This window comes from Coffea arabica, chromosome 9e, assembly GCF_036785885.1.
Source record: "Coffea arabica cultivar ET-39 chromosome 9e, Coffea Arabica ET-39 HiFi, whole genome shotgun sequence".
Taxonomy (NCBI): domain Eukaryota; kingdom Viridiplantae; phylum Streptophyta; class Magnoliopsida; order Gentianales; family Rubiaceae; genus Coffea; species Coffea arabica.
Window position 1 is genome coordinate 13,018,337 of NC_092327.1, and position 24,805 is coordinate 13,043,141.

The 24,805-nt window shown below is 36.5% G+C and overlaps 1 non-coding gene across 1 annotated transcript; it reads left to right on the top strand.

Moving 5' to 3' along the window:
* Positions 1–16,656: 16,656 nt before the first annotated feature.
* On the top strand, positions 16,657–16,763 carry LOC113733502 (small nucleolar RNA R71). The gene has a single exon (XR_003459016.1). It is a non-coding gene; the product is annotated as a small nucleolar RNA R71 (small nucleolar RNA).
* The last annotated feature ends 8,042 nt before the right edge of the window (positions 16,764–24,805 follow it).

Sequence of the window (24,805 nt, forward strand, 5' to 3'; positions counted from 1 at the left end):
GAAAAGGGAATCTTGTGGTAATGAGACCCTTGGTTCCGGTGTACTCGAGTATCACCTAAAGCTACTGCTTGGAGTGCGGGCCCGGTTGGGGTATGTTGGGTGGAAGGAATGGAAGTGAAGTGAGGTCTACGGTTTGGTACTTTTAACATTGACGGAGGGTCAATGAGGTTGGATCAAGAATGTAAGCGTGGAAATGGGCTCTTGAGGGCCGTCCGTATCCTTGTACCGATTTGTTTTGCTTCTTATTTGCATTCTTGAAATGAACGGTTATGCTTATGTGATCTTGGATGTTTATGTGGTAGTAACTCACTGAGCGTTAGCTCACTTCGTTCCATTTGTTTTCCTTACAGGAAAATGATCATTTTTGGAAGATCATACTTGTTGGTTGCCAAATTGAGCCATGTATATGTCTATTTTGAATAGCTCTTTGCTTGAAACCTTAATGTGTATTGGGTTCATCTTTTGATTGGCAAACCGAACATGAGTATCCATGATGAATAGCTTTTGACATGCCAATGTGGTTGTAAATGTTGAATTTCAATGTATTCATGTTTGGTTGATGTTTGGTTGGACTCGGAACGATTCGGCTTTCAAACAGCAAAAGAAAAAAATTTTGACCGAAGAGCACTGGACTGAATCCGGCCAGGAATCCGGCCAGAAACTGGCCGGATTGTCGGCCGGATTTCCTGGGGAAAAATTTTGAATCCGGAAGTTAGCCACTGGACAGTATCCGGCCAAGAATCCGGCCGCTAATCCGGCCAGATTCCGGCCGGATTCCCCTGTTCCAGGCACTATTCATCGTTTTCGTTTTTTTTTATTTTGCTATTTTGATACTTGTGGCTTGTCCGAGCACGCTTTTACTTTCCCGAAACGTTTTAGATCGCGTGTAACTGCTCGTTAGTCCTGGTGAGAGCTGGGCAGGCAGTCCGCTAACCCCTTTGGTTCGCCTTAGGGGAAGGTGGGGCTATCACAGTTTGATTTCAAGATCCAGTAGATGTAGTAACCAAGTTTCGTAGTTATAGTTTTCACTTTTCATCAAGTTTTTAAGCTTATACTACCCTGCACATTTTGACATCTTTGTTAAACTTCCTTAGCATATTAGCTTAGCCTTTACGTGGTAAGATTTTCCCTCTAAATAAGTTTATGGAAGTACTATAAATAAGAGAAGACCATTTGAGAATTGGAGGAAAACCCTGTAGCATCAAGTTTATGCGAGCAAATGTGAGAATTTCGAGAACAAAATTCTTTTAAGGGGGGAAGGATGTGAGAACCGGAATTTTATTTATTTATTTATATTTTATTTTACTGGCTTAATTATTTAATTTTTGCTCCAATTAATTTATTTGATTCATTTTAATTGCATCTGCATGGGACATTGCCTCATTTTATATTTTTAACATGTTTTCTCTTAAAGTTAATTTTTCGATCGCTTGATTAGTGAAAATTAGTGAATACACATTTTTCGAGACAATATTTGGTTTGAGAGTGCTGTGGTCTTGGAGAATTAAGGATAATCAATTGTAGACTAAGAAAAGTTAAGTGAGGGATTAGAAGTGAGTGAGATGAATTAAGCTCAATTAGGAGCACTAATCGGCCACTATTCACTTGTTGACTTTTGCACCAAAAGTAGCTTTATGTCACATCTTCCTTTTCATCAAATCACTTCACACAAGAAGCACACAAACACTCTCTTTTATCCCTCCTTTGACCAGCCACTTCTCCTCCATTTTTGCCAAGAAAGTTTCAAATTTTCTTCTTCATTTTGCTCCTTAAAACTTGCTCCAACCTAGCTCATTCTCTTGGATCATCCTCAAGCTTAGTAGAAGACTTGGAGGAGGAGAGATTTTTGGTGGTTTAGAGCTTAATTTCTTGTGGTTTTGCCTACTACTCTTGGAGGAAAGGTAACTTTCAAAGCTCTCATTTTTCTTCCATCTTATGGTTAGTTTTAAACTAGTTAAGCTTGGGTTGTTGATGGGTTCCATGAACCTTGACTTTAGGTAGATGTCTTGAGGAAGATTATTAGGTAGTGGCCTTGAGGATTTCTTGTCTGTTTGGTTGTTGTTTTAGTAATTTATAACTTGGTTTTGGTGTGAAAAGTTGAAGAGAAAATTCGAAGAGAAGGAAGGAGCCATGCTGTCCAATTTTTGCTGGATCATTTCCCTTGTTTTAATTTCGAATTTTATGGGTCTATTGATGCCAAAATACTTGCTAAATGTTGGGTTATGTGTGTGTCAATTATCTCCCAAAAAGCATTTCATTTGGATGAGTTAAAGTTAGGTTAGAGGGGGGAAATCAAACCTGGAAATTTCTGATCAGTATGGCTGACCAGTGTACATTCAACAGCATATAACTTTTTTTTACAAGAATTGAAATCAAGTGCCATTTGTAGCATATGAAACTAGACTCTGAGGGCTTTCTAACGGTATAAAATGCACCTGTTAGTTTGTTTTCTATGAGCCGCAGTGAACCGGCAAAATTTACTGTTTTTCCTCACTGTTTTAACCGAGAAACAAGCATAGCTACAGTTTGTAGCTCATTTTCACTCATCTTACAAAATGAATTTGAAGACTATTTCTTCTAGTGGTTTTTATCATTTTAAATCTAGTTTTTAACGCCATAAATCACGCTAATTTTGGGCTTGTTTAGCCTTAGTTATGACCTGATTTACAAACTGTGTCGAGTGTTCTAAAGCTGGAATTTCGTGAACCAGGTTTCAAAAACCAGCTTTCACAAAACCGTTGTATCTTGGTGTAAAAAAATCCAAATTCTGTTTTGTTTCTTGTGTTTGAAACTAGACTTGGATTTCTTTCAGTGGTATAAATTTCATGGGCTGGTTCGATTCCTATGAATTTTACCAAATTTTCATATTCACTGAAATTCAAGATTGTTTTGCTCTGTTCTTACTAAAACAGTGATTTGGAGCTAAGATTTGACTGATTTCAGATTTGAATCTGAAAAAATTCTCTTCTAGAGAGTTTTAGTTCATTGAGTCTATTTTCGAACGATATAAGATTTGTAAATTTTGGACTTATGAAACTCAAGTTATGATTTTTCAAAGAAGGTTGCCAAAACTGAATTTTTCCTTGTACAGTGACAAAACTCCAAAGACACTTGGAAACATTTTCTAGGTTTCAAGCCTAACTTTCTTGGTTATTTGCGCCTCATTTCATACTTGGGAAATGAGTTTGACCCCCTAGTCTTATGCCATTTGTGAGGACTCTCAAAATTCTTCTTATTTTCTTAAAATGCCCTTGTATTTTGAATAAATTACTTTATAATAGCTTTACTACTCATTCACTTCCTCCATAGTTGTAATAAATCATAGAATCAAGAGTTTCATCTTTAGTTTTGTAGTTAGCATAAATTAGGTTTTTTTTTCGTATTTCGATAGTGTGATTAATTGTGGAGGTGTGTCTACTAAATTTAGTGGTTACGAGTGAGTTTTAGTTATGAGAAAGTGTGTGATTAGAAATGCTAATAATAAATTAGTGAATCATAAGTTAAAACACTAGTACGGGTGAATTAAGGAAAATCGGCTTGAACCGACGTGCACCGTTTGCTACCAATTGAATACATCATTTGAACACTACGCTATTACCTTAATCTCCTTACTTTATTTCAGCAAAATTAGCCCTAAAATATCCTCCAAACCAGCCGAAAATATTGACCAAAAAAAAGAGGAAAAGAAGAAAAATTTGAGCTTTAATCTCGTGGCGACACTTGGCAACCATCCATCCAACTTTGACCAAACAAATTCCTATCTTCTTATCATTCTTTTAGCTTCATTTCTTCTCCAAGCTTGAGGAGAGAAAAAAACACAAGAGAGAAAAGTTCAACTTTCACCTTGAATCCATCTTGTTTGAGTGAAATCTCAAAATCTAAACCGATTAAACTTATCTTGTGGTATTTGGCAAGCTTTGTGTGGTAAAATTTTTGGAAGAAAGGGGTTAGTTTTTCACCTACAAGCAGCTTTTGTAAGGTATAATGGTTTCCTTTCCTTTTCTTGTACTTAGTCATGTTAAAATTGGGAAATAAGCTTATGTTCTTGGTTTTCTATAGTTAATTATTTAGTTTTGAGTGATATGGTGAAATGTTTAGCTAGGGTTTGAAAATTTCAGTTGTGATTATTGTTGTTTATCTAGTATATGATGTTGATGAGCTTGGATAGGGACTTGGGGTAGTGATTCAAGACATGAATGTTAGTGTTAAGCATTGAAACATCAAATTCCAGCAATTGTAGTAGAATCTGCCCTGTTCCTGCACTGTATATTCGTCCATGATAAAGACCGAATCAGGTCTTGATCAAAACATGAAAGTTGTAGGGAATGGAGGTAAATATCTACCTATAAAATTTCAGCTCAATCGGAGCATTGTAGAGTATGAAATGACTAAAATACCCCTATCTGCCAAAAGCCTATTTCCCGGGCAGCTTTCTGTTTTCTCTTAGATTTCATATTTTGACCTTGAAAATGCACGAACTGGGTGTTGATGTATTCATAAGAAACGTAGGTATCTGTATTAGTTTCGAAATTCCATAAAATTTACCCCAATCCGATAATTGTAGCATCAGTTGTGACCAAAACGCTGGAAGATGGCAAACCTGCTACTTAGACATTCTTCTTTAATACTAGTTTCCAGCTTTGATTTTGATAATTGCATTGCTAGAATTGCCTTGTATTGGGATGACATTGAGCCTAGTGAAGGGCTTTTGTGTTAAGATTGTTTATGTGTGAATTTGGGCTGAGTTGAGGAAAATAATGAAGCCATAAATGGCTGGAAAATAGCTAAATACATAGGGCATGCTGCCCAAATTTCTATTACTTGCCCTTATGAATATTAGTAAGAGGTAAGATTTGATTTTAGGATTATTTGGATCTTAAATTACATTTGCTCACTTCAATTTGGGATTAGTTATTCTTAGGGTCTGTCGGTGATCAATGGCATAATCCGGAAGGGAACTTTTGACGTTATTTTGGTTTAGATTGGTGAGTGTTCTTTGTATGTTGTGCTTCTAATGCCTATGTAGATTGTTGTGAATGTTTGCTTGAATGTTAAATGTTTTCAATGATTGTTAAATGAATTTTCGACAGGCGAGTGTGTACTTTATCGCACTCAACCTAAGTTAGCGTGAAATTTTCAATGATTAAATGATTGAATGCTACTTGTGCATGAATGTAAGCCTCTTGGCTGAACTGGGCCCTTGCCCTTCGTTGCCAGCCAACTCGAGCCAGAAGCAGACTCAGTCGGGCGGCTAGTGACCCTGGGACAGTGTTTTGGTATACTCGAGTATGACCACGAAGGTTGGTGGAGAACTGGCCAGTGAATTGGCTAGTGGCGGGAAATGAAATCAATGAATAAATGTCAATAAACTGGAGGAATTTTCACTTGGAAATGTTTTCTAATGTTGGAGGGATAAGGAAAATGATTGGCGAATGAATGAATGAATGAATGACTTAAATGAATGGCTCCAAGTGAGTATGTATCATTCCAATGATTGAGTGTTTATTTCGTGAATGACTGGATATTACTGTGCAAAATATGCAAATTGTTAAATGTAACGTTTCCCTGATTTCTATACCTGATTATTGTTTGGGAACCTCACTGGGCTTTTAGCTCATTACACTCCATTTGTTTTCCTTACAAGGGGTACGAGTGAAGCGTGAGACTGGTACAGGCTAGCATAGTCTAGTTTTTGAAATTTTGTGATTGTACTCGCACTAGTCGCTCAATTAGGGTTGAATGTATTGAGAACTTAAATCTTCTGATATATTTGGGCTTGAGATAGAAATGAATGTATCTGTATGTTCCAAACTTGGGAACTGTTATTTCCTTTATTCTTGAGGTTGCACCCTATTTTCTTGATGTAAGTGAGTGAGTCCTGGCGCGAGTTAGGCAGGCGGTCCGCCGAATCCCTGGGGTACGCCCTAGGGGGAGGTGGGTTCGTCACACCCTTGGTTTCCACGAAAATGAATCATAAATTGGAGCGTTTAATTGGAGTAATTCTTGAGGAACTTCACTAGTTTTATATTCGAAACTTGGTACTTCTAACTTCAACATTTACTTTGAAAATAAGTAGCGTTTTAATGAATTTTGACTCCATAAGTTTAGAAAACATGAATGGCTCCTTTATATTCTAAAACTTGGGCATAGGATTAGAATTTTAAGTTATGAAAATCATTTTTCCTTTCCCCGATTCTTGTGCCAAAATTAAGTATGGTAGTCCCTTTTTGGAATTAAGATTTCTTGCCACGACTTGACTTGAAAACGACTTTTGAGTTTCCCTTGAGTATTATTTCAATGATTAAGAGAGAAAGTCTCTTTTAACTCGACTTGAGCTTGCGGCTTTGAGTGTGGGTAGCAAGAGGATTTGTTTTTCTCTTATTAGCCCTGGTCGAATACCTAGGTAATCGTGATTGTACATGTCTCAAGTGGTCACATGGACACCAAGGAGCTTGTCTGACCTCTTGCTTTTGCTTTTGCTCTTGCTTTGCCCTTGACTTTTGGTGAGTGTCAAGTGCATGTTTCATGTGCTATGATTGAAATGATATTTGTACAAGTGCTATGTGAAATTGTTATGATTTGTGAACTTGCCGAGGCGAGGGTCTACTTTATCGCCCTTGTCCTCTCCTTCTTGAATACTCACTACTTGTATATGAATTTGCATGACTTGCACTTGTACTCGAACATGCTTGTAACTCATGAGTACTTAGCGGCAGCATGTACCACACCCTATTCGGGTGGGAGGTGCATCTCATACCGATTCAGTGCTATGACCGATTTTAAGTCGATTAAAGCATTGTCTCATCGACCACTCGTGCTTGTGGGGATGCCCAAACCCATTGGCTAACCTCGTAACTCAAACTGGAAAGAGCTTGGTCGAGAAGCTTGGTGAACCGTGGGAAATTATATAGCTCGATCTTTTGAGATCTTGCTTGGCTTACTCGAGCAGTATTGCCATCTCGTGCTTATTTGGTTTCGGATCCGAGAGGGTGTTATGATGGATGGAGGAAGTAAGTGGAACTCTACGGACATGTTGCTACTTGAGTTGACAGAGGATCAACCAATGATGGTTTGAACCGGTCGAGACGTGGAAATAGCTCCTGAGCGCTCCTGTATCATTTTACGTGTGTTTTACTTTCTATTTGTGCACTTAAATGAAATTTCATGTTAAGTCATTTTTAAGTGTGATGTTTGATTTAATTTGTGCTACTTGCTTGCTTGCTTAATTTTCTTGGCCTCACTGAGCGTTAGCTCATCCCTTTAAGTTTGTTTTCCTTAACAGGTTTTGGAAGTGGAAGTTGGGAAGTTCTAGACTAGCGGTTTTGGTTGGAGCTAGTGAATCTTTTGTATGGTATTGGAGACATTGGAAGAATAAATTTTATTATATTTGGATTTTGGATTGTAATTGTAAATAGTAGCCCTAGAAGAATTTGGATTGTATATTTGAAGTATTCCTTTAATCCTAAGTCTATGGTTGACTTGTAGATTTCTTTTAAGCTAGAATGAGTACGGGAGTCTTGACGAGAGTTGGGTAGGCACCTCGTTGATACCCTAGGGTTCACCCTAGAGAAAGGTTGGGGCGTCACATAGGCAACGACAACTAACGAAGTATAGTCAAATTAATAAAATAAACATATAAGTCCAAATAAGAATATAAAAACCTGCTTCATATCCCAATAATATGGAGAACAAACATTAATAAGTAAGCCAAATTCACAAGAAAAATGCTAAAAAAATATTTACAATACCTAGTAAAATTAACCAAAAAATTGAAGATGTCTCAAAATATCGAATATTCACCAAAGAAGCATTCCAAAGCAATACTTTTAACACTTAACACATTCATACAAATAAATTTTAACAATCATAAATCGTGAAATACAAGCCATTGCCTATTAGGTAATAGACAATAAGAACAAAATTTTGAAAATTTTAACCAAATATTTTCACTTCACTCTTTCACCCCTCCCCATACTTAAGACAACATTGTCCTCAATGTTGAGAATAAAAAAATAACAAGAAAAGAGTTGAAAGTTAGGCTCCCCTGATATCAAATGAATTTCAATTACCAAGCGGAGTTGGAGGGATATTGTCAGTTATCATCCAATAGGTGACTCAAGAACCCATCCTACCAACCTAAAAGAACAAGTAAACACTATAAATAGGAGTTAAACACACCACCTAATAACCCAAACTAGAAAGCAATAATATTGTAAAGCACTAAACACTGCCATTAATCCCAAACAAAAGAAAAATATCAAATAAATTGAAAAGAAAGTCAGTTGCCTCCCGATAAGTGCTAAGTTTTATGTTTTCAGCTAGACAAGACAAGATGGAGTCATGGCGGATGAAATGGTTCAAACATTTGCACATCCTCTAATTTATGTGCTCGCAGTACTGTATAATTGTTCTCATCACCATTGTCCTTCCGCATGCCAAAAAAGAATATGAGCGACGATCATGCAAAGGCTTACATCCTATATCCTGTTCTAAGACATATTTTTCACCATACAATTCATCAATAGCAGCAATATAGGAACGAGATTCCTCATACGAAGGGTACTTTAAGGATTCAAAAACATTAAATTCTTCTTTTTCTTTACCTTAAAGTTAATTTACCTTCAAGTAAATCTATGTTAGCTTCCCCCCATAACTAAGAATCCTCTACCAAGAATAATAGGTATAGAGATATCTTCTTCCATATCCAGAACGAGAAAATCGGTAGGAAAATAAATTTACCGACTTTAACCAATAGATCTTCTACAATACCAATAGGATAACGCACTGAACAATCAACTAGTTGTAGAATCACTTGTGTATGCATAAGGTTGGCAAACTTTAATTTCTGACAAATGAAAAAGGCATCAAATTAACACTGGATCCATGGTGACATAAACATTTATAAATAAGAATAAGTTTAAATTGACAAGACACAGTAAAACTCCCTGCATCTTTCATCTTAATAGGAAGATGATTTTGTAGCACTGTACTGCATTCCTTAGTAAGAGACACCTCTGCAAAGTCTTTCAACTGCTTTTTACTAGACATTATGCCCTCCAAGAACTTTGCATAAACATGTATATTAGCAAGACCTTCAGAAAAATGCATGTTTACTTGAAGTGTTTTGAGCATCTCCATAAATTTTTGACATTGCTTGTCAGTTGCCTTTTTCTTAAACCTTTGGGAAAAATGGATGGGCGGCACATAAGTTTTCACTTTAGGCACCTTTATACATTGATTATCTTCACCTTGACTCTTTCCACCTGAACCATTCTTCGAATCTCTAGTTCTTTCACTTTCAATAGCAATTCTACTCCTATCTTGTTTTTTATTTGGTTTAGTCTTGAACTTAATGACAGGATCATCTAATACTTTGCCCGAATGACGAGTCACAGTCATAGTAGTTTCTTTTGGATTCACCTCAATGTTACTAGGCAATTTTCCTGGTACCCTTTCAGTTACTGCCTTTGCCAGCTGACGAACTTGCCTTTCAAGATTTTGAATCGAGGCTTGTTGAGATTGAGCAAGTCTGTCAAATTGATTCATCCTTTGGTCCACCTTTTGCATGTACTACAGCATCATTTCTTCAAGGTTAGTCTTTTTCTCCTGAGTAAGCTGGGGAGGAAATTGAGAAGTCAGCTGCAAATTTGGAACCTAGGTGGTCCCATAGGTCTAACCCCTTAATCCTTCCATGAAAAGTTAGGATGGTTCCTCCATCCCTCATTGTATGTATTAGAGAATGGATCATTCTTTGGCTGCAACTTCTGCCCACCATATACTCTAGTGAAATTAACATCTTCTACCATGGTGAAAGAATCTTTATTATAGCAACCAATAGCAGAACACCCATTCATGTGACCATAGTTATTAAACCCGGCCCGAGAAGGAACCCGGCAAAGGAGATGGGTCAATGGGTCACTGGTTCTGTGACAGCCCCACCTTCCCCTAAGGCGAACCAGAGGGGTTAGCGGACTGCCTGCCCAGCTCTCGCCAGGACTAACGGTGCAGTTTAGAGCGATCTATTGCGTTTCGGAACTTATAACGCGCGTAAACGAGTCAAAATGGCAAAATAACCCAAAATAAAAAAACAAATCCAGAGTCGGTCATGAATAGTAACCGACCCGTCAGAATCCAACCAAATAGCAAGCAAACATTCACATCTTGAACTTTAGCAATTACAACCCAAAGTGGCATACAAAAGTTTTCAAAAGTTCATATATACACGGGTTGCCAAATTAAAAGTGAAAACGGCCCTAAAGATACATTTAGGGTTTCACTTCAAATACAATACAAAAGAGATATTCATCAAGTTCATTCGGCAACCATCTATCAAGATTCATTCCAAAAGAGTCATATTCCTGTAAGGAAAACAAAAGGAACGGTGTGAGCTAATTGCCCAGTGAGATTACTACTCAAGCAACCAAGTTCATAGATGCATCAAGCTTCTCAGTCCAATTCATCAAGAGTAAATAAAAATACACATCAATAATGAGGATAAAAGGATACGGGTGGCTCTCAAGAGCCCTTTTCCTCGTTGGCATTCTTGATCGGATCGCATTGACTCTCCATCAATGTTTAAAAGTAACCAACCGTAGACTCCACTTTACTTCCGTTCCTTCCACCTATCATCCCCCTACCGGGCCCAAAATCCAAACACTTGCACTTTGGTATTACTCGAGTATACCGGAATCGAGAGTCTCACATACTACAAGATTCCATATAACTTTACCCAAGGTTCATTAATTGGCACGACCAAGCCCTCGCCGGCTCGATTCAATCAACTACCAATGGAGTTGAGCTCAATGATAACATTTGTAGTCGTTGGATACTCGTCCAATCGACACCAAGTCAAGTACTTTCATTTCATGTAACATTTCATGTAACATTCCAATAACATGACAACAATGATATAAGGTGTGACGGCCCCACCTCCCCCTAAGGCGAACCAAAGGGTTTAGCAGACCGCCTGCCCAGCTCTCGCCGGGACTCACTCACTTACTACATTCCTCAAGTAAATTACAAGGTACAACTCAAATAATACATCCAATTCTCCAAAAATTACATATCATAAGCGAAGCGGAAACTAGTTCTAAGCGTAGAATGTAGATATACATCCGATTCAATTCCAAATATTTATACAGGCCCAAAAGTACATAAACCAAAACCAAATCTAACCACTATCTAAGATGTACGCCATCCAGCCACACAGAGATCCAAATACAAGTTCTTCCTTTACTTAGATCCCTGTGGGGAGAAGAAGATAATAGGGGGTGAGCTAGAAGCTCAGTGAGTGACCAGTAAAATCAACAGCCAAGTATATTTCACAATAAAACATTGATATGATGTCATGATACAGTAATCAAATGTTCATTTATTGCTCATGTGAGCCAGTGAAGTTCTTGTACTTAAATATCCAACGCTCGTTTAGATCAGGTAACCGTGAAACAGAAGTAAGGAGCCATCGTGCTCCAAAGAATGTGTAAACAATAGTGGAGACATTGGTTCTAAGCACAAGACTTTCCAGGAACTCATTGGAGCCAAATGATGTCATGGCACACACCCAAACCCAAATGATATGCAATGGAGTAATAAATGCAAGGATTAGTTCAAAAGTAACTTTGGAAATAGTTGAGGGATCACTCACCAACCACGACTCACGAACCTCATCCATCATTTATTATTGTCTTGCTCAAGTCCAAGCCCTAGATCACAAATGGAAATAAGGACTAAAACAATCAAAGCGGAAAAACAGTAAAGGAATGCATCGGGCGTGCGCGGAAATGAAAATGGTACAAAACGGGTTACACGATTTTACCCATAACTGGAGCTGTGGTTATCAAATCAAAATGTACTAGGTAGTGTCTCGAAGCTTAGACAAAGAGTTACAACTTTCATGAAGACACCTCAACCTAGTTTTCAGTGTATCCAAGTCAAATTTGCCAAATATAGAACTAGAACTCCAAAGGCTAGTTTATCTTTCTCGTGAAAATTTGGCGGCATGCCCCTTGTGTTTACCCATTTTTCCAGCCATTTAGGCTTCATTATTTTTCTCTCAGTCAATCCCAAAGTCATACATATCATAGATTCAAGTAAATAGCCGTTCCATAGGCTCATAACAACATAAGAACAGAAATCAAAGTGATAACAAGTGCGGAAATGTAACCTAGCAAAAGACAGATTTGACGTGCGGTTGCGGAAATAACACATCCGAGGCTACGCTTATCGGATTGCGGGAAAACTTATACCGTTTCGAAGCTAAGACACAGGGCTACAATTTTCATGGAGATCACTTAGTCCAGTTTCCAATACAACCTAGTCAAATTCCCAATTTACAGAACCAAAATCCAACTAGTCGGCTAATTAACCGCACTGCACTGGAATGGTCATATCTCAGGTTACCAAGGTCCGATTAAGGTGTTCTTGGTGGCGTTTAAAATCTAAGACAGAATAATAAAACTTTCATGTTTTGTCAAAAGGCTAAATCCCAACGGATTATAGTGAATAAACACAACCAAATAGACTAAACTGTCCACGCGAAACTCTGGAATGTAACCTAGAACAGCGAGGGTATTTTCAACTTTTCACAAGATACGGTGCTCCGATTGAGCTGAAATTTTGTAGGCACCTATAAAATACCATTCTCTACAACGTTCATGTTTTAGGCCAAGCCAAATTCGGCCTATAACTATGAGTTCCAAAACCGGGCAGAACTGAATTAGGAAATTTCCAGAAATCTGGAATTTTTTGTCTTCAATGAAACTTTCTTAAATTCCTTGACCCAATCACTACCAAAGCCCCTTATATAATCTTATATACAACATCTATCAACCATACAACAAGTTTAGGCAGAAATTAATCAAACCCTAACTTGCTTAAATCATCCAAAATTCATCACAACAACTTGCATATCTTGTAATCAAGCCAAAGCATGAACTAAATAGCATCTTAAACCAAAATAAAAGAATCAAAGCCATAAATCAGACTTTATACCTCAAAAACAAAGCTTGAAAGAGTGATACTTCACCTCCTTTAGAAATCTTTTGGTTCCACAAGCTTCCCAACTCACAACCCACTCTTTAATCGGTTTGGAATTTCAATTTCTTACTTGGATGATTCAACTCAAGAAGAAGGAAATTGTTTTCTTGCTCTCTTTCTCTCCTCTCTTTGTTCGGCCAAGCTGCTGAAATAATGAAGGGAAATGGGCAAAAATTGGGCTAAAAAGGAAGACCATCTCTCTTGGTCAAGAAACCCTTAGGTGGCGACACTTGTCGCCACCACCACCTTTCATTTTTTTCTCTTTCTTTCTTGCATTTCTAGCCTCTAATTTCGGTCAAGCTAGCTGGAAATTGAGAAGATATTTTGCTCAAATATCAAAAAGCTAGTATGGTAAAAAAAAGTTGTGGTCAAGTGGTGCGTTCAATCGGTAGTGCGCGGTACCCGTCGATTCGCGCCGTTTTTCTTAAAAACACACGTACTAGGGTTTTTACTTCCTATTCACTAACCTTATATCATTGCTCCTAATCACATATTATTTTTCACTTAAAAGTCACTTTTAATCACCAAATTTGATCCTTGCTCCGTACCGAAAATTCATCCGGCGAAAATCGCGAAAACCCTAATTTTGCTCCAATCTTGAAACCAAAAGTGAAACCCAACTTTCTAGGTTCATTGGCACTTATTGTGGGGTGATTGAGTAGTAGGGCCATTATAAAGTGGTATTTGTCAAAGAAAAGGGAATTTTTAAGAAAAATATAAGGAATTTGCCCGGCTTCTGGCCGGATTCTCCACAAAATACTATTCACCAGAAATTTTTCCCTTTTCTTCTGCCTCGGGGCGTCACATAAGGCATATAAGTGAGAGTGATAAAGTACACTTTCACTTCAATCAAGTCACATTCAAGCAATTTACATTCAAAGCCATATAGTAACACACAAGTGAGTAGTACACTCACCAAGCTCGCAAATGTGGTTTCATGCACTTCCGTCAAAAGAACATTGTGCACCAACGTCACGCCCTAAAACATGCAAACAAGTACAATGAGACTCGATAACGAGTCATAAACCAATGCCAAACACAACCACAATAGGGTTCCATAAGCATATACAAACATTAGAGGAAACCAGAAAATGCGGAAATGCAATTAGTTTTGGGCCTGAAAAAAACAGTTTTTGACCTCTTTTTGCGGTAATGGCACCAAAGGCACTACGATTACCGGATGAAAGTGTACGATACACCGTTTCGAAGCTACAAGACAGGGATACAACATTACAGAAGGTCACTCAACCCAGTTTTGAGTGCAAACAGGTCAAAAATGCAAGATACTACATCAAAACCGTAAAAACAGATTCACAAAACGCATTCTAGCGGAAACATCATAAATCAGGCTATCCAAGTCCAAATCCAGAAATTCCAAAACCAGCTGAAAGCTAAGAAACAGGGCTACATTTCATCCGAAGACCTCAACAACTAATTCGGAAGCAATTCCAGCCAAAACAACCAATTACAGGCGCAATTCTTACATTCGGGTAAAACCAGAACAGCAAGGGTAATTTCGACTTTTCGCATTCTACGCTACTCCGATTGACCTGAAATTTTGTAGGAACCTCTAAAATGTCATTCCCTACAACTTTCTTGTTTTAAGCCAAGGCCAATTCGGCCTCTAACTAGGAGCTATAAATTCGGGCAGAATGTTCCCTAACCAAAACCTAACTTTCCAAAATTTCTTCCAATTCAGCAATTGTTTGCAATTAACCACTTTTTCCACCTCTTAGAGTCATTATATATCATTTGCAATCATCATAGATAACCACACAATCATGCTCATATTAAAACAGAAAAATCCCCAAAAATAATAAAACTTCATCACTTCAACCACAAATCAAGAAATAACCCATAATATTGCACCTTATACTACCACTAATCACAAATTAAGCATCATTAGAGGGAGGAGAATGGTTCTTCTCAACTCACCTTAGAAACAAGAGAGAGAGAGCAATAGGTCCTCTTAGCTTTTCAAATAACTCCACAAATCAACTCACTAACACTACTTGAAGAGGTTTTATGGAGAAATTGCAAGTTTCAATGGTTGGTTGGATGGATTTGAGCTAAATGGAAGCAAAACTTGAAGAGTTTCTTCCTTTCTTTTTTGAGAGAGTGGGCCGGCCAACAAGGGAAGAGAAATGGAGAAATTTTGGTTGTTTTTTGATTTAGCTAGTCAATTGGTAAGACCATGAATAGTGGTCTTAAAGGTAAACCCACTCAAATGGTGACACTTGTCACCTTTTATTAAATGCTTACCTATCTTGTCTCTCTTATACCAATCCACTTAGCCTCCTCTAATTATCTCTTAACACCCGGTAAATTAATTCCAGTATCCAAAACTTAACCTAGTTGACCGAATTTTTCTGAACTTTTTGCACTAGTGGGTCCCACATCCGGTATACGCTCTTAATTTCTCAAAACCTATTCGATACTAGAAAAATCATCTAAAAATTATATCTGCTCCTTAAAAGTATCTAGAAATTTTTCCTAATCACGAAAATGCAGAAAACAAGCCATGGAAAATAATAAAACCTAGAAAATGAGAAAAATACGGGTTCTCACAGGTTCAACCAGTAGGTGAGTGGTTGAACTGGTGGGTCACTAAATATATTTAAATATTATATTTGCATAATTTTTTATATAAGATATATGATATAAATTGTAATAAATAATACCATAGCAAATGTTCATTTAATTTAATTCACTATAGAATAATTAATTCATATAAGAATCAATAAAATATAAATTTATTTAGTAATCCACTAAACTTTAAGTGTAAAATTTTATCTATATTTTGTATAATTATCTAGCTTATTTACGAATTTTTAGTGCAAAAAATTATTAAAAACAATATTTGTCTTTAAAATAAACTATGTAATATGTTATTTTTGAAATCCATTTTATAACTTAAAGAGTTTGGGGGGTCATAAGTTTTTATTAAAATATTTCAAATAAATTTGTTTTCAAGAAATAAAAAAATAAAGATAGAATTGATAAAACATTCATATATTATAAGAAAGTTACTTTACTAACATCTAATATGTAGCCTGGTGGTAACGATGCTCTAGTGATATGCTTTAGTCCAAGTTCAAATCCTACCAAAAGCAATCTAAAATTTTTTCCCCAAAACCAAGTTTGTGGACAAAACCGAAAAACCCGGCCGGGTTCCCGATTTAATCCGGTTGAACCGGCGAGTCATTGATTAGTCAACGGTTCTTATGCTCAAATGGTCTAAATAAAAACCTTGCTCGATCCAATGACCGGTTCACCGGGTTGACCGATCCGACCGCCGGGTCGGGTCGGGTTTAATAACTATGCATGTGACAATAAGCACATGATTCCTGAGATTGAGTTACCCAATTTAAGAGCTGTTGCATCTGATGACTCAATTCAACAACCTATGAATCCAAATCCCATGGCACATTGACTTCATGCACTTCTACTTTCTTGCCCTGAATTGCTTTTTATTGAAAATTGCTAGCTAACAATTCATAGAGGCTAACTAATTTCTCCAGGATTTTGTCACCAATATACCCTCTTGCTGCAATATCCACCATATTTTGGGTTGTTAAGGTCAACCCATCATAGAAAAATTGAACTTACAATGCCAATAAATATTGGTGGTGAGGACATTGAGAAAGTAGTAGTTTAAAGCGCTCCCATGCTTCATGTATTGGCTCTCCTTCTATTTGAGTAAAAGTACAAATCTTGTTTCTTAAATCGATAGTCTTTTGAGGTGAGTAGTACTTGATCATAAAGATGTTATAAACATCTTTCCATGTCCTCAAAGATTCCTTAGGCAGAAGAAGTCTAGCAGGTGGAGTTAGTAGTGGATTTTGATTATTAAGAATGCCCAAAGCCATCTTAAACCAAGGTACCTAAGCAAGAAAAATAAAAACAAAAGTGAAGAAATAAAAATAAAAATAAATGACAAAATGACAAAAATAACTAAAGCAAAAAAATTTAGCATCATTCTCTGGCATCGGCACCAAAAACTTAATCGATAATTTTCTGTAAGCGCACAGGGTCAATCGTAGTAATAATTTATCTAGAGTATTTTAGAAGTCGAACCCACAAGGATGAGTTAATTTTCGCCACTTTAATTGTTATAGAAAATTTATAAAATTCAAAGGATTTATTTTTAACTAATTAAGAAGAAAATAGATAATTAAATCTAGTAAACAAAGGTGAAAAAATAATTGGCAAAAATTACGGTTTCAGTTTTTGATCTAGAGTTTGAGTCAATTATGCAGTTAATTTCTTAATAAACCACAATCACATCACATAATTGTATTTTAAATTATCTCTCGAAATATCTAAAGTATGCCTAATTAAATCTCACATCTCTTTCGAGATCGCAAGTATTCAATTAAATCCTTTAAGAATTTTGATGATATAAGTGTGCCATACAAATTCTAACCTACTCTCGTGATTAGGCTAAGTATGTTTATTTATCAAGTGCACGGTTGTATATCCCTTCTCAGTTCAATACAAACCCTAAGAGTATGTCTATAGTGGCCAATCACAAACATATAATTGAATCAAGATAAATAAATCAAGACTCCTTCAGAAAACCCTAATCCTAGATATAATTTAGTTCAACATATTCATAATTAAAATCAAGAATTCAAAGAAACGATACAAATAAGAATATAAAAGTAAAGATGACTTTTCAATTTCCCTTGCTTTGATCTCTGTTTTGATCTTCTCTTTGATTCTTCCATCCTTTTTCCTTGATCTCTCAAGAAAAGATAATGGAAAAAGGGGAACCAATGCTATCCTAATGTTTTTCTCCCCAAAAAATGACCTGAATAACCCCTATTTATAGTTTCTTGAAGTAGTATCCGAAACATGGTAGGAATAGGTTTTCTTGAAGTTGAAAATCACATTTTGCACATTTTTTTGATGAAGATCGACCCAATGACTGGTCGAATGTCTGGCCCCGGCGATCGGGCTAGGCTCAAAATACAAAAGAATTTGAAGATGTCCGGCGCTATTCATAGATCCGTCCGCGGATTGGTACAGATCCGCATGTGGATAATTTTTGAAGCCCAGGAACTCTATTAAATAGGACAAATCAATTCTTTCTTAAAACACAAAAGTTGTAGGACATTGAATTCATTTCCAATGCCACAATAATCAAGTCATTTGGATGTCTGGACGCTGAGATATGCCCAAAATACTGAGATCTGGTCATAAGAGCATTGCAGCGCAACTATACTTCAGTAATTTGGATTTTTTACTATAAAAATGTGAGAACTTGAATTTGATGTCTGCACAAGATTTGTAGAGCATTCTATAAGCTTCAAGTTGAATCAAGAATTATCTCAATCAAATTTGTACAGCTCAAGTTATTGCTAAAATACTAAAATATGTCAATCCTGTCAAACCTTTTACTCTTCTTATTTTCTTCTTCCATTGCTACTTCACGGTACATTTTCAATCTGTTTTCTCTCCAATTGAGCTTGTCACCTATTAGAACAATATAAGAGCAAAATTAAGTAATTTCTACTCAAGATAAAGTTCAAATAACATAGTTAACTAGCAGCTTATATACGTAAATGCACTACAATTTGCACCCTATCATTTACCTTAAAATCGTGTACTCTACATTATATATCTTGTAGTATTTTTTTGTTAAATTTTCATTCTTGCTACTTGACTCTTCTCACTGTAAGATTTTATAGGAGTCCTTGATTTTCATTTGTAATTGTCTCTATACTTTATTGAAATTCATTTTTACCCTCAAAGCTTTCTAATTTTTTGCAATTAGGTCATGATAAGCTTGTTAACGATATAGTTAGGATTATCTCTTGCAAGATATATAATTAAAGAATAGCACTATCTTGCCCGTATCGCACTATCTTGCCCGTATCCTATCGGGACGGACTTCCTGACAATCTCTTTAAGGTCAGGAATAGCAATTAGGTCATGCTATTCTTGCTATGTCCCCTATGTGTTCCCAATGGTTTGGCCTTACTTGTGCTGATTTTTTTTTAGTAGACCTCCGGTGAGTTGGAGTGGCAGAAGTCCCAGATGAGCATCCAACAGAAGAAGACCCTCTTCGAACTCAAACCATGATGAATGTGCGATGATGAAGGTGAATGCAAAGCTTAAGGATGATAATAGACACTCTTAAGTGAACCAACAAGTGCAAATTCGGTTATAGAGATAGTTTTTGAAGATTTGGGAATTTGGGAGTGTAGCTGATTTTGCAAAATAGGAGATGTTTAAGAAAAACTTTGATGTAAATGAGTGTTTCAAGGGTTAAGGGCCAACAATTGTTATGGTCGGTTCAATTTTGATTGAAAAGTAACTGTTTTGCTTGAATTTTGGGATGGAAAAAGTTAGGATTAGGTGTTTTGTCTGAAGGTTTGGAGGAGAGTAAAGAGAAAATGAGCGTTTGAAATACTTAAAAACACAAATTTTTGTGTATCAGACGTTCGAGTGACAATTAAGTGGCTGAACCATTTGTACGATCCCTAGAATTTTGTAAAAATGCTAAAGAACTTTATCAGACGTTCGTTCTTTAGTATCTGACGTTCGGTAAAGCCTGTCATAAAAAATTTTCAATGGTTTTGTCTTCAACTCCCAATTTTATTTTTAAGTATAAAAATTGATCCAAAGGTAAAGATTTTGTGAAAATATTAGCTATTTGATCTTTTTAACAAACATAATTTACACAAATTTTACCTCTTTAAACCAAATCGCGAATGAAATGATACATTACATCTATATGCTTAGTTCTAGAATGTTATATGGGATTCTTAGTCAAATTAATGGAACTAGTATTATCACAAAACATGGGCACACAGTTAAAATCCAAACAAAAATCATGTAAGAAATACTTCATTCACAAAAGTTGAACACAACATACACCGGCAGCTATGTACTCGGCTTTCGCCATTGACAATGAAATGGCACTTTATTTTTTACTAAACCATGACACTAAACAATTACCAAGAAAATGACAAGTGCTATGACGAGCACAGGGTATATGTGACGACCCTACCTCCCCCTAGGATGTACCCAAGGGTTTGGCAGACCGCCTGTCTAGCTCTCGTTAGGATTCACTCACTCACTCAATCAACTCTCAAGATTAATCATTCAAGCCTCCAAAATAACATTTAAGTTCTACCATTCAACCAAAATATAAACTTATTTACAACCCAAAAGCCAAATGTATGATACAACGTCAAATGTCAAAATACGTCTTATCAACCAAAAGTATAAGTACAAGAGGGTTACACACTCTAGTTCACATTCAATTGCTTCGGACCTCCATTCCTGTAAGGAAAACAAAAACTAAAGGAATGAGCTAAAAGCCTAGTGAGGTTCCTAAACAAGCAATCAGGTAGGGAAACCATGGAAACATTACATTTAACAATTTGCATACTTTGCACATTAATATCCAGTCATTCAAGAAATAAACACTCAATCATTGGAAGGATACGTGCTCATTTGGAGCCATTCATTCATTCATTCACCAACCATTTTCCTTATCCCTCTAACATTAGAAAACGATTGCAAGTGAAAACTCCTTCAGTGATCTTGTCATTCATTCATTGCTATCATTGCATTGAATTCACTGGCTAGTTCTCCACCAGACTTCGTGGTAATACTCGAGTATACCAAACATTGTCCCAGGGTCACCAGTCGCCCGACCGAGTCCTCTTCTGGCTCGAGTCGACTGGCAACGAAGGGCAAGGGCCCAGTTCAGCCAAAAGGCTTACATTCATACACAAGTAGCATTCAATCATTTAATCATTAAAAATTTCACATTCACTTAGGTCGAGTGCGATAAAGTACACACTCGCCTATCAAAAATTCATTTAACAATCATTGAAAAATATTTAACATTCAAGCAAGCATTCACAACAATTCACATAGTCATTGGAAGCACAACATGCAGAGAACACTCACCAGTTTAAGCAAAATAATGTCAAAAGTTTGCTTCCGGATTATGTCCTTGATCACTGACAAACCCTAAGAATAACCAAGAGAAAATATTATGGTTCAACCATCCAAAGTTTAGGTGAACCAAAGAAAATCCGAATAACTACTAGTACAAAGGTGAAAATATGGTTTTGGAGTGAAAAGAGAACATTTAAACCCAAGAGACAAGAGTAACCAAGAATTTCCTCATTCCAATCATAAACCAAGCTCAAAATGGTTTAACAACTCCAACTTAAAGCTGGAAATGAAAGTAATGACAGTTTTAGGAAAACAGAATTTTTCCAATTTTGCGTGATGCTATTTGAAAAATCATATCTCAAGCTTCTTAAGTCCAAAATTTATAAACTTTATACCGTTGGAAAATAGATTCAAAGAGTTACAATTTTTCAGAAGACACCATTGCAAGATTCTGTCCACAAGTCAGTCAAAATCTAATCTCAAGTGGCTGCTTTATCCAATAGAAAGACAGAACAGGAATGGAAATTCAGTCAACTATGGAAAATCACAGATATTCGTAGGAATTGAGACAAATTCTGAAATTTTCACGGTAGAAAGTACTCTGAATTTAGTTTCAAACGCAATAAGTAGAACTCAATTTGGAGTTTTCTACACGAAAATATGACAGATTTTCCAAGACTGCTCAGAGTCTCCTGTGGGAAAAATTTCAGCAGCACTTCCTTTGTGTTTACCAATTTTTCCAGCCATTTCAAGGTTACACTTTCACCACAAGACAGCTCCAATCAAGTTCACACGATATAAGATACATAGAGTACTTATTTTAACCACAAAACTAGCTATAACCAACATATACCTAAGCTGAAAATTAACCAAACCCTAGCAACAACTTCACCAAACCCTAGCAAAACCATGAAATTACAATAAACATGCTTCCTTCAACTTCAATCATAACATATCTTGCATAAATCTCAAGAAACAAGTAAAAAGAGATGTTTTCTAGAAATTTTACCTCAAAACCCCAAGGTAACAACAACTCAAGAGCTTTCTTCCCCAAGTAACTCAACCAAAAGTTCCCCCAAGCTTAACTCAAGATTAATCAGTATGGATTAAGGTTGGCCTTTGGATTCTTCACAAATCAAGAAAGGCAATCAAGATGAAAATTTGGAAGTTTTTCTCTCTTCTCTCTCTCTCTCAATTTCAGCCTTCACAAGAGAAAATGAAATGCTTGTGTTGTGAAATTGCAAGATAAAGACTAAAGGAAAGTCTTGGTCAAATATTGGCTTGATGGTTGACATGTAAGGACTCGCAAAAATTTACTTATTTTAAATTCCTATTACTAGCTTATTTAAATATTTAATTGCCCGTTTACTCCAAATATTTTATTTCAACCTTTTTAGACCCAATTACATGGAATTATGACTTTTTTATATTTTTAAAATGACTCGTTTCAAAATTTAATTTTTGAAAGCTCGTTAAGTGAGGATAGTGAATGCGCGTTTGGAGACAATAACCGATTTGAGAGTACTATGAGTTTGGAAAATTGGAGACTTGTACATTAGTCTTAAAATAGGTATTTTTATGTTTAAGTGTTCAAGTGTTAGTTAGTTATATTATCGTTATAAGAAATTCTTGGAGATTCCACTTTATCGCGCATAAATCGGTACTACGCGTTTTTGCGCGCGCGATTAATTGAGGGACTTTAGACCCTTATTTTTAGACCATTAAGAGTGCGCGCGCGGGGAGAGAGTTGACTTTTGCACAATTTGGAGCCACACATTAAAGCTTCTTAAGGAAGCTTCATTGCAACCCAAACACTCTCCTTTCTCTCTCTCATTCCAGCAGCCAAAGGAGGAAGAAAAACAGCCCACATTTTTTCTTCATTTCACCTTCAAATCTTCACCAAATCACCTCAAATTTTATGTACAACTTGCTAAACACTTGGTGAACAACCTCAGCTAGGAAAAGAGCTTGCTTTTCATGGTTTTCTTTAGCTATCAAGGGCTGAAAATTTCTGCTTGAGTCACCAACAAAGGTAATCAACGATCAACCTTTCAATTCTTGGTTTATAGAAGATATCTTGCACGTATAAGCTCATATATTCATGTGGGTAGCTTTATTTATATTGGAAATTTGGTGTGTGGGCTCTATGAACCCCCACTATAGCTTGATGGACTGATTTGATGAGTTTTGATGTTATTAATGTTGGATTAGTGCCTAATTGATTAGAAATAAGTGATATTGTGGATGGAAACTCAAAGGAAGTGAAGAGGGGAATTTTTCCGTTTCTGCCCATGTCAATGCCGTGACCCTTAGAGCATTTTTTTGAGGTTCAATTGACTTGTTTATGATGTATATATGTTGTGTGGGCTGTGTGGAAGGTTTCCACAAAAAATTACATGATTTGGTTGGCCAAATGTTGTGATTTCCAAAATTCATCAAAACTGCAAACGGGTGTCCAGTGTACTCTGGCAGTGTTTATGTTTTGGTCATAACTTTTTGCTCCGATGTCACAATCGAGTACAGTTTGTGGCAATGGAAAATAGACATTCCCAGTTTTCCAACGGTGTAAAATGCATGTCTGGATTCCACTTGAGTGATCCGTACCAACCTTGTAAATTTGCCTGTTCTGTTTCTCATTTTACTGAAAGCTCTGTTTTAAGCAGCGAGTTGATGCGCGAATATGAGCTAGTTGTGGACAGATTTTTAAAATGATTTCTTCTAAGAAATTGTAGCTTTATGAATTTAGTTTTAAACGCCACCAACCACGCTCAATTCCGAGTTGAATTGAGTGGGTCGGATTGAAAACTCTCTTTTTGGCTAGTTGATGCCTTAACCTTGATTGGGACTTGTTGTTTCGAAATTTTGGTGTTAATCACCTACCAAACACATCTTGGATGTTTCTTAGACATTGTCTACATAAATGAACCATATTTGAGATGTTTTCATTAGCCGAATATTTAGAAAAGGAAAATTTACATACCAGGCAGATTTGCCTTGGAAACTTGTGGGACTTTAATGATTTTGTTAACCGACTTTCCATATGTATTTTTCTATGAAATTTTACAGAGGAATAGCCCTTATATGGTAGTGTAATACTGCCAAGTTTAGTGTCATTCCGAGTCCATTTTGATGCTCAACCAAAGTCCCAAAATTCGTGATTTAAACCTGAAAAATCTTCGTTCAAAGAGGAAATTCAGCAACTTTGAGCCACTATATCTTGGTGTTCAAAACTCCAAATTTCAGAGACTAGTTCGCATTGTGTGAATTTTTCCGAATTTCTAAACTTTGTCGAAAATCAACCCAAATCTGTCTTGACTTTCCAAAACAGCAACTTTGGGCCAAATTTCGAATATCTTCCAATTGAAATCACGAAAAAGTGTCTTCTAGGAACTTTTAGTACTTTGGAAGTAGTTTCCAACGGTACCAAGTTTTCCAATTTTGGACTTGTATAGAGAGAGATACGATTTTTCAAAGTATATACGACAAATCTGAAATTTCATAACTTAAGGAAAATGGATTTTTTCAAACTCTCTCTCTCTTCCTTTGATACACTTGATCGTTTTGCACTTTATTTCAAAGATGAGAACCAGATTTCTCTTGTGTTTTAAAACCCCACCCTTGAGTCTCGATTTACGAGTAATTAAGGCTCGTACTTGCGAGATTTTCTTAGATTGTACTAGCATGCAATCTTTCTTGATACTTAGGGGTTTTAAGTGATTTTGAGTGATAATGCGTTATTAATTGCTCAGGCACCCAAGAGGACCTTCAAGAGGATCCCACGGTGGACGCCTGAACTTCGAGTGACATTTCTTCTTTGTTTACTTGGTGAGTGTCCAGTGTATGAGTACTT